This window comes from Amaranthus tricolor, chromosome 1, assembly GCF_026212465.1.
Source record: "Amaranthus tricolor cultivar Red isolate AtriRed21 chromosome 1, ASM2621246v1, whole genome shotgun sequence".
NCBI classification, from domain to species: Eukaryota; Viridiplantae; Streptophyta; class Magnoliopsida; order Caryophyllales; family Amaranthaceae; genus Amaranthus; species Amaranthus tricolor.
Genome location: NC_080047.1, coordinates 33827878 through 33840044, shown reverse-complemented (window position 1 = coordinate 33840044; position 12167 = coordinate 33827878). Strand labels below are relative to the sequence as shown.

Sequence of the window (12167 nt, the reverse complement as noted above, 5' to 3'; positions counted from 1 at the left end):
TACTATTGGAGTTTCCGCTGGCTTGCAATCAATCATCTTTGTACTAGTGAGTAGATCAAGAATATATTTCTTTTGGTTTATTAATATTCCGAGCTTCGATCTAAGAACCTCAATTCCAAGGAAGTATTTAAGATTTTCAAGATCTTTCATTTCAAACTCTTCAAATAGTTTACCCTTCAACTTTGATATCTCTTCCAAATCATCTTCTGTTATTATCATATCATCAACATATATTTTTAGACATGTAAATTTCTTTTCATGTGTCTTCAAGAATAAAGTATGGTCTGCATTACTTTGTCTATACCCAAATCTCCTCATAGCAAGAGTGAATCTCCCAAACTATGCTCTTGGAGATTGTTTTAATCCATCTAAGGCCTTCTTAAGTTTGCACCCTTCCCTCTTTTTAAATTTGTGAGTAAATCCGAGAGGAGCTTCTATATAGATTTCTTTCTCAATTTCTCCATCAATAAAAGCATTTAAAACATCAAATTAATGGAAAGGCCAATCTAGATTAGCAACAATTGAAAATAAAACGCGAACCGTATTAATTTTAGCAACAAGAGATAATGTTTAGAGTAATCAATCAGAGTAATCAATCGTATCAATTTTTTCCTTTCAGCAACTCCATTTTGTTGTCGGGTGCCAGAACACGATGTTTGATGAATAAGACCATTAGAAGTTATAAACTCTTTCATATCAAGTTTCATATATTCCCGTTTGTTATCAGATCGTAGAATATGAGTTTGTTTGTTAAACTGTGTCTGAATCATCTTGTAGAACTTTACGAAATGATTAAACACCTCAGATTTTCGTTTTAGAAAATATACCCAACTCATACGTGTGCAGCCATCAAAGAACAACACAAAGTAAGAATATTCATGTACAGTAGCATTTGGCACTAGACCCAAAACATCAGAATGTATCAACATAAATGGTTTATAAAAATGAGATGAGCTTTATGTATAAGTAATAAATCATAAATGGTTTATCAACATAAATGGTTTAGCAAGCACACATGATTCACAATCTAATGAGAAATTTTTAAAACTAATAGAAGGAAAAAGACACTTCAAATATCCTAAAGAGGGGTGATCCAAACGCTTATGCCACATGCGAATCTTTTGTGCATCAGATGTGTATGTAAGCATAGCACTACCGTGTTGAGCAACTTCATCAACATAATGTAAGCCACCTATCTCAGTACCATGCCCAATAATCTTCCCCGTCGGAATCTCCTGTACGTAACATCCACCAAAAAACATGAGCACACAACAATTTAGTTCTTTTGTAAGTTGACTAATAGAGAGTACTTTATGTGATAAACTTGGAAAGAAAAGACCATTTTTAAGTTTCAAGTTTGATGTTATTTCGGTAGACCCTGTTATTTTTACTTTAACACACTCCTCATTAGCCATTTGAATATGAGTTCTTCGAGTAGATTTAATATTTTTAATATCATTAAGATCATTTGTCATCATATCTATCGCACCACTATCAAAAATCCATTTTTTATCAACATCGTAAACCTCATTTGTATTATGATTAGCATGCCCATTTAATTGAGAAAAAAAAAGTCAACTCTTTTAGAAACTTTTTGGCCTTGTATAGAATAAAAAATAGGCCCTTGAGTATTGCTTTGTTGGTCCGAAACAGTGGAACAATTACCGAATTTTTGAAATTCTTAAGTGAAAAAAAAAATTAATTAAATAAACTAACTTTCAAACAATTTCCAAAAGTAAGCGTCCGTACCCCAAAGCTATGCTTTGGAGCTGTTCGCAGTTACTAACTGCGAACAGCATATAAGACAAACTAGCTGTTCGCAGTTACTAACAGCGAACAACTATTTTGTCTTATATGCTGTTCGCAGTTACTAACTGCGAACAGACATGATCTACAAAATCAGATCAGTTTCTGTTTTTCGCAAAATCCCAATTCAAAAACCCACTTCACTCGACATTTCCACCTTCTCCCTCTAAAACCATTGATTCATTCCATCAAATCATGCAATCCTCTTTCAATTTGGCACTTCAAAATTAGTGTGGGATACTATAGCTTGCGCAAAGGTAAATTTTTTTGTGTTTTTTGGTGTATATTTGGATTTTAGGGTTTTAATCAAATTTGTTTATTTATTCAAATGTAGGTTTGTAGTGGTTAAATCAAGACTAATCTTAATCATCCATAAGCATTGAAGGTAATTTCTAATTGTTTTTATAGCTTTATGTTGGATTTTGAAGTAATGTTGTTGTATTATTTGAATATTATTAGAAAATGTTGATGTTGATGTTGGTATTAGAAATGTTATTTGTGAACTTATGAATTGATTTATTATTTGGATTATGTGTATTATATATGTATAAACTTGGCTACATTATGGATTTGAATAATTTGTAGACCAAAAAAGATTATAATCAAATGAATATAATGTACTTGTATGGACATGAGTTGATGTTGATGTTGATTTTCTTTGTATTAATGTAGAAAATGACATCATTTCGCGTCACTATAGTATGTTGTTGGAATGGTTGTATTAGAGAAAATAATGGCAAAGTTCAAATGAATACACGGGCTTTGAGCTTAGACACGATCCCGCTCAAATTCGGGGTATAGGGAGGCCTAAGTCTAAGAGAATTGCCAATGAAATGGATGAGGGTAGACCAAATCGATCTAATTGTCGTCGTTGTGGGAGCGAAGGTCATAACACTAGAACTTGTAACTCAAGGTAATATGTTATATATATTATTCTAGAATAATAATCTGTAACTCAAGGTAATATGTTATATATATTTTATATTATTACATAATATTAATATTAACTAAAACTAACTCAAACACATGAGTACAGGAGATGGATCCAGCAGCTCCAGGACCCGTAGACCCTAGTGTGTTAACCATGCAGCATGAGCACAGGAGTACTCCTCTTTGGGATGCCCAGGTTAGTTTACGATAGTTATGATTTACATTTTACTATTGCGTACATACAAGTAACTTATTTATATTTCAATATTCTTAGGTGTTTGATGCGGAAACGCTGGGCACCAGGCATCCAGATTCTGTTCCATGGATTCATGAGCGTTAATGATTACCTTTTGTGTATTTGGATCGACTATGTACATATATATATATATATATATTTTAATTGACTTGTATATTTCAAACATTTGTATATATTTTGTTGCATATATATTTTAATTGACTTATGAATGATCGGAGTTTTAGCGATGAATCATGCCGCCTTAAAGATACATCGACTTGTAATTACCTATTCTAATGTCTCTAGTGCAATTACAACAACAAACAACTCAAAAATAAAGGAAAAAAAAAATTTACTTAGCTGTTCGCAGTTAGTAACTGCGAACAGCATATAAGACAAAATAGCTGTTCGCAGTTACTAACTGCGAACAGCTAGTTTGTCTTATATGCTGTTCGCAGTTACTAACTGCGAACAGCTCCAAAGCACAGCTTTGGGGTACGGACGCTTACTTTTGGAAATTGTTTGAAAGTTAGTTTATTTAATTAATTTTTTTTTTCACTTAAGAATTTCAAAAATTCACAATTACCACCCATTTCAGCATTATTATATGACACTTGGGCCTAAACGATACCACCCATTTCAGCACTAATATGGGCCAAAATAGTGGAGCAATCAGCCAGTCCTTCAGCTGCCCAATGTCCACAATTAGGTCTTATTTTCCCTATAAAAGAAGGAGAGCTTAAAGGATTAGGGTTTAAAATAATGAACCTCTTCTTTCTCTCACAAAAGCTGGCAGCTGTCCCAGCTCCTTTTCCCTCACATAAGCTAGCAGCAGCTTCGCTTTTTCCCTCGTCATTTTTGATTTTGCTTGCTACATGAATTAGGTGTTTGATTCCCTTCCCCATCTCTACTAAATCATTTGAACTATTACTTCTTTTAATGGAGTTAGTAGCTTCTTCCACATGAAATAATTTTTGGTTTTGTTTTCAAAGTTTGACAAACTTCTTTTGAGATGAAACTACCATTCCTACCTCAAGAAGATAATTAAATTATTTTTAATAAATTTTTTTTCCTTCTTGATTTGATTTTTAGATCTAGTACCAAGTCTTTGTTTTAATAGTTTGTTTTATATTCTTGATTTGATTTTCGAATCTAGTATCCTTGACTTGAACCACTTCATGTGAGCAGGAAAAACAACCATTTCCTTCCTTTTGAAGATGCTCGAAATCTTTATGTAAAGAGGATGAAAAATCATTTCCTTCCTCTTGAAGACAATCGAACATATTGTGACAATTTACTATACATTTATTTTCCTCTTGTTTAGGTTTTTTTTGATCTTGAATTAAAAGCACCTAGAACATTAAAGGAATTTAAAATAAATGTTACCTCCTTTAGTTCCATGTTCTACATTTGTGATATCCTCTTTGCGCTCCATCATATGTGCCTTGGCTTTGTAATCTTCCTTTTTTGTTGTTTTTGAGTTAGAGTCCTTGATTTGTTTTTTATTTTTCAGCCACTATTCGGGATATCCAATAATTTTGAAGCATCCCTCCTTTGTGTGTTCAGATTCACCACAGTGAGAGCACTTTAAGTGTCTCTTATCTTCCATTCGAAAATTACTGTTTTCTAGCTTCCTTTTTGATATTACGCCTAACCCGATTTCAGTTAATGTCGTGCTTGGTGTAGATATACCACTCATGATATTTCTTTGAATAATCTCCCTTCTAATTTGTCCATAAGCCGCCTCTACGGATGGTAAAGGATCTTCATTAAGAATGTCTTGTTTTTCTTTGTCAAGATTCTCATTAATACCAGCTAAGAATTGATATAAACGGTTTTGTTGCACTAACACATTATATGTAGTTATATCCTTATTATAGGTCATTGGATTTTGAATCCTTCTATCTATCTCCTTCTAGATCGATATCATTTTTCCATAAAAAAACTTCGATGGAATCTTTCCTTTGTTTTATACTTGTGGCTTTGACTGATAAATAAAAAATCTAAAGACCATCTCTTCCACTGCCTTTCCATAACTCTTTAGCTATTGTATATTCCAAAAATTGGTTACGAGATCCAAATGAATATTTTCTATAATCCAAGAAAATACCAAAGAATCTTTTTGTATCCACTTGGTATACTTTAGATTAGTCACGGAAGGAGGGTCGGTAGTGATATAACTGAGCAGTCCTCTTCCATTAATGACCAAATACATCAATTTTGACCATTTCATATAATTTTTGCTGTTAAGTTTTTTAGTAAGTATCACGTTTTGATTTGAGGACTCATTAGAATTTTGATTTGGTTTGTTTAATTGTTGTAAGATTTGCAACAATTGATCAATTGGATTCGATTGTTGGTTTTCGTGGTTGTCTCTAGAACTATTTCCTGCACTCATCCTTTGGTATGTGATGAAACTATGATCTGGGTTTTTGAAGTTTCTTGATCAATTTTGAACCATAGGCTCTGATACCATGAAAAATAGAACTCAAGAAAGATTTTTAATTTTTGAATTTTATTCTTATTACTTAGGAAAAGAATAACAAGCTTTATTTATACAAAATTAACTGGAAGAAAAAACTAACTTTCCTAAAAATAACCTAATAACCTTCCTTAATAATAGGAATTAGTAAAAAACTCTAAAATTTAGCTATTATTTTCTACAGCTCCTAAATACTTTATATAGTCGATAAGTATGATGACTCCCTTTTAAACTTTATTAATTGAAAAAGGTTTTGTTGCAGAGGAATGCTCAATCTGGTATTAAATTTTCTGAGCACACCAAAAACACATTCACAGAACTGCAAAGGAAGAAAGTGCATCGTTATGTGGTGTTCAACATTGATAAGAAAAAGAAGGAAGTAATTGTAGAAAATGTAAGAATGATTTGGTTGCATTCTCAATTGAAGAAATGTTAATATATACAAGATTACAAATCATACTTTAGGAAACTAAATATTTTCCTAATATGCTACACAATCATGAAGATTATACAAAATATTCTAGTAATCAAAAGATATTATTCTAATATATTCTAATACACCCCCGCAGTCGAATCGGGAGGTTTAGAGACGCTGAGACTGGAACGAAAATCATCAAATAATACTTGAGGAAGACCTTTGGTGAAAATGTCAGCAATCTGATAATGGGTTGGAACATGAAGCACCCGAACATCACCACGTTTAACTTTTTCACGAACAAAGTGAATGTCGATCTCAATATGCTTAGTGCGCTGGTGATGTACGGGATTACCAGCCAAATAGACGGCACTAACATTGTCACAATAGACAAGAGTAGCTGTATTAATAGGACAGTGAAGTTCAAGAAGTAAATTGCGAATCCAACAAGTTTCAGAAACAGCATTAGCAATACCATGATGTTCAGCCTCAGCACTAGACTTGGAAACAGTAGGTTGGCGTTTAGCGGACCACGAAATTAAATTATCACCCAGAAAAACACAGTACCCAGAAGTGGAGCGGCGAGTATCAAGACAACCACCCCAATCAGCATCGGTATAGGACAAAAGAGTCGAAAGATTAGAACAATACAACTGCAGACCATAGTGAATAATACCTTTGACATAGCGAAGAATGCGATGAATAGTAGCCATATGTTCAATTTTAGGATCATGCATATAGAGGCAAACCTGCTGAACAGCATATGAAATATCTGGGCGGGTGAATGTAAGATACTGCAAAGCACCAGCTAGGATACGATACAAGGTAGGATCATCACAAGGAGAACTAGCATTAGCACAAAGTTTTCCGGAGGTAGCAATAGGAGTAGCAACAGGATTACATTGAGACATGCCAGCCTTTTCAAGAAGTTCAGATGCATACCGTTGTTGAGATAAAAAGAGGCCCGTGGAAGTACGATTAACAGCAATACCCAAAAAATAATTAAGAAGGTCCAAATCTTTCATGGCAAACGCAGAGCTAAGTTTGGACATAAGAGACTCACGGAGTAAATAGAAAGAAGCCATAAGAATAATATCGTCCACATATAATAACAGATAAGCAATATTAGAACCATGAGAATAAACAAAAAGAGAATTATAAGAAATGCTGTTAGAAAATCCAATAGTAGTCGCAAAAGTGGCAAACCGGTGGTACCAAGAATGAGGAGCCTGTTTGAGACCATAAAGAGACTTACGAAGTAGACAAACATGATCAGGGCGAGTAGGATCAAGAAAACACAGAGGCTGATGCATGTAAACAGTCTCAGTCAAGTGACCATGCAAAAAAGCATTCTTAACATCTAGCTGATGAATAGACCAAGACCTGGAAAGAGCAATACTTAAGACAATGCGAATAGAAGCAGGTTTCACAACCGGACTAAAAGTTTCATCACAGTCAATGCCTTCCCTTTGAGATTTACCATCACCAACAAGACGCGCTTTATAGCGCTCAAAAGAACCATCGGACTTGGTCTTGACATGAAACACCCACAAAGACCGAATGATATTAGCATTAGGAGGACGAGGTACCAAATCCCAAGTATGATTCTCAATTAAGGCATCAAATTCCTCTTTCATAGCTAACTTCCAGTTCGGGTCACGAAGGGCATGAAGAGGAGATTTGGGTAAAGGTGAAAAGAAACAAATAAAGCTTGGGAGTAGTATTTGGGATTGGGTTTAAAAATACCATGCTTACTACGCGTAACCATGCCGGGTGGTAATGATGAAGAGTGGGAATAGGCTGGGCTGCGTGAGGCAGGCCCAGTAGGTGTTGGGATAGCAGCTGGGCCGGAAATGGTAGCAGGCTCAGAGGTGGAGGGAGAGAAAGCTAATGGGCTGGAGGAAACTGTTGGGCCGAAAGCAAGGAGAAGGTGGCAGAGGGAGGGGGAAGCAGGTATTGGGCTAGGTGAAAAATTGGGCCCAGAAGGTAGAATAGGCTGGGGAGGGGAAGTTGGTGGGCTAAGCTGTGAAAGTTGAATAGGGGAAGGGTGAGGAGTTGGGCTGGGCGTATGAGCAGGCCCAGTAGAGGATGTTTTGAGTAAATGAAGTGGGATATTATCATCTAAAAATTGGTAGTTTTGGGGAGACGGAGAAGAAGATTGAGAAAAAGGAAAGGTGGCCTCGTCGAATAGAACATGTCGAGATATAATGATTTTACGGGATGAAAGATCATAGCACTTGTAACCTCGATGAGAGGACGAGTATCCTAAAAAGACACAGGGAGTGGAACGTGGATGAAGTTTGTAAATAGTAGTGGAGGGAAAAAGAGGGAAATATAAACACCCAAAAACCCGTACATGAGTATATGTAGGAGACTTATGATAAAGAAAATAAGTGGGAGTGAAATTACCAAGAAGTTTAGAAGGAAAAATATTAAAGAGATAAGTAGCCATGTTTAAGGCGTGAGGCCAAAAAGACGGAGGAAGGGAAGCATGACATAAAAGAGTGCGAATGATGTTATTGATGGGGAGGATTTTGCGCTCGGATTTGCCATTTTGAGAAGATGTGTAAGGACAAGAAAAAAGAAGAAAAATACCCCGACTAGTACAAAATTGATGAAACATATTATTGTCAAATCCACCCCCGTTATCACATTGGAAAGATTTGATATTAAGCACGAATTGGGTATTAACAAAAGTATTGAAATTCACAAACACATCATAAACTTGAGATTTGCGAACTAAAGGAAAAGTCCACAAAAAATTAGTATAATTATCAAGAAAAAGAACATAATATTTATATCCTGATGGACTAGAAATAGGAGATGTCCACAAATCACTATGAACAATATCAAAAGGTTTAGAACTCATAGACATATAATTAGAAAAAGGTAATTGAATATGTTTCCCTAAAGGACAAGAATGACAAACAAAAGGAGAATTTTTATTACATTGAATTAAACGAGAAGAATACAAGGAATTTAAAACCGCATTGCTCGGATGTCCTAAACGGGAATGCCAAATACTAGAAGAAAAAACGGAAAAAACCGATGATGTGGAAGATGAAGAAGTAGCTTCATGTGCGGATGGGAAAGGATAAAGATCACCCGTGATATTAGATCTCAGGACGATGCTCCCCGTGGCCAAATCCTTCACAGAAAAGCCAAAAGGATCAAATTCGACGGTAACCATATTATCATGAGTGAATTTACGAACAAAAATAAGGTGTTTAATAAGTTTAGGTGCATGTAAGACATTTTTTAGGGTAAGGGATTTTTTGGAAGAAGGAAAAGAAATATGCCCGTGACCAAGAACTAGAATTAAATTACCATTCCCAACAACAATAGCATTATTGAATTGATGCTTTAAAGGAAAATACGAAAATAAAGTACCTTGAGAGCGAGTCATGTGGGATGTGGCAACGGTATCCATATAAAATTGCTCATCCGGAGTAGACAAAGAGAGAGTGTTCATGGCATGATCGATGTCCGTAGGAATATAATTCATAGAAGCATTAGTCCCGGTGTGATAGCTTTGTGCAGGTCGCGGACCAAGAAGACCAGTAGAAAGTCCATTGCTTGACGTAGGAGGAGCCCAAGGTGTAGTGGGAAAAGGGGCAGCAGGCTGGGCCCAATGATTGCCGGCCCAAGAAGGCCATCCAGTAGGTGAGTAAGGGGGAAAGGAGGGTGGGCCATTGGGTATTCTGTTGGACCGAAAGGAAAATGATGAACTGGGCCTGGAATGGTGCTGCCACTGACCAGCAGCATTGGCGGAGCCAGGGTGGCTGCCACGGTTGGTCCGGCCACCACGGTGGTGGGGAGGGCCACGATGGTTAGAATGAGCGGAATTCTCGGAAAAAGAAGCTTTGTTTGTTGTAAGAAGGGCCGAATCTTGAGCCGGAGAATTGTGTTTATGATTGGAGCGCTCTTCCAATTCTAACATAGAACGAAGAGTATCAAAAGAGGGAATGGGATTCATATGTTGAACCAAAGACCGAAAAGTTTTGTAGTCCGAAGTCAAGCCATGGAGAACTTGGAGTGCCAATCTATTATTGGTGATGGAAGTGCCAAGATTGTTAAGGGAAGTAGCAATAGTTTCAAGTTCATTGCAATACGATTTCACATTGGAAAATGTGGAGAGAGAAATGTCATTAAATTGCGACTCAAGATGAAGAATGCGTCTTATTATTTTGAAAATTGTTCTCAATACGATTCCAAGCATGAAAAGCACAATCATCGGGACGAACTATAGATTGAAGAAGAGATGGACTAATAGAACCATAAATCCATGTGCGAACAATGTCATCAAGACGTTGCCATTCGGAATCTTTAGAAACTAATGCTTTAGAGGAGTCATCGGGAAGAATATGAGAATCCACAAGGTGAGCTCGACAATGAAGTTTGAATAAGGTGACCCAAGTATGAAAATTGGAACCATCTTCATCAAGTTGAATAAGCACGCTTGTTTTAATGTTAGTAACCAAGGTGGTGGGATGAATTTTTGTGGGAGAGGCCATGGAGAGAACAACAAGGAGAGGTGGAGAAAGAGGCGGCGGCACCCTTAGAAGGTGGTTGGGTGGCGGCAAGGGAGGAGGAAAGGTGAGAGATCAAAAAACCTAGGCTAATGATACCATGTAAGAATGATTTAGTTGCATTCTCATTAGAAGAAATGTTAATTTATACAAGATTACAAATCATACTTTAGGAAACTAAATATTTTCCTAATATGCTACACAATCATGAAGATTATACAAAATATTCTAATAATTAAAAGATATTATTCTAATATATTCTAATAGAAAAGACCGGAAGGCCTACTGAAACTTATGACAATTTTCTTGCATCATTGCCTGAAAATGATTGTCGCTACGTGGTTTATGATTATGATTAGTCAACTCCGATAACTGTCAAAAGAGCAAAATCTTCTTCATTGCATGGTTAGTTTTTTAAATTGCAACTTCATATCACTTCTTGACATGAAATTTAATTTAGTTAAAAGTTCGAATTACATGAGTAATGACATACAATTACTCCTTCCGTCATCATCAATTGCTTGGTTTAGTTTTTGGACCGTTCAACTCATTTCCATGCATATCTAATATTAGCCAATATGGGATCATTTTCTAATTTTCTATTGTTCAATCTCATCTACCAACTGAATTCTTTTTATATCAAATTTGTATACATAGATTACATGCTCATATACTTGGTGAAGCCACCTTATCCATCAATACGTGTGTTCCGAATGGAGCTTTCATCAGACCATAAGTGCCTTAATAGGCTATTTTCTTCTCATTGTATAACAAAATATCAAAACCTTGTGATTGGTGCTCATACACCTCTTCTTTAACAATCCCATTTAGAAATGTAAACTTGGCATCCATTTGATAAATCTTCCACTTAAAAGACCTAATGGTCTTCATAATCAACGCTACATTTCTCAGTTTTTGATGATGAAGATGAGGTTCATTCATTCAATGTTTTGTTTGATAAAGTGCCATAATGTGCCATTGATTGATTATTTGCAAAACTCATCTTTGTACTCGTATCCTAGCTTGGTCATTTTCTATATTACATTCAGTATACTTCAGTTGTAGTGATTTTACATTTTACAGAATTGATTTTTAGTTGCTAATAAATAATCTAAGGTTAATAATATCTTGCATCATAACATTGAAAATTAGCATGTTCAGTACGATTTAGTTGTCATTAAATGGCCTTGTGTCTACAATAGATCCTTGTATATCTGTCATATCTTGTATCCAGAAATTGCAGTTGAATGTTTGGTATTTGGGGTCAGGAAATGGGTTTCAGAACAATCCATTTAAACTTATTGGATTATGCAAGGGATGCTTTGCTCTATTGCATCATTGAGTCTAATTAATTACTTTGTGTGTTTTAGATTGCCTATCGCATAATATTGTTAGAGTATAAAACATATCTTGGCAAGTTTTTTGTTGAGTTCGTTCCTTGACATGGTATTAGAAGTCAGCGTGACAAGAGGTCACAGATTCGAATCTCAACCACCCCTCATTTAAAGTGGAATATTCAATGCTAGGTATGAGAAGGGCATGTGTTGTATCCACACTTCTAGCCCAAACGACTCTCGTGTTAGGGGGCGTGTTAGAGTGTATAATATATCTTGGGACCTTAACCCAAGGCCGTTCCTGGGGTACTTTTAAGGTGCAACCGTCTAGGGTCCAGCTCATTAAGGGTTCCAAATTTAGTAAATCCTTATTATTAAAATCAGTTCTTTAATCATATTTTTGTACCTTATGATTACATGATCTCAAATTCGTATA

At 35.7% G+C, this 12167-nt stretch overlaps 1 pseudogene; it reads left to right on the top strand.

Moving 5' to 3' along the window:
* Nucleotides 1–5390: 5390 nt before the first annotated feature.
* The window catches only part of LOC130809008 (actin-depolymerizing factor-like), a 7330-nt pseudogene continuing 553 nt past the window's right edge, over nucleotides 5391–12167 (top strand).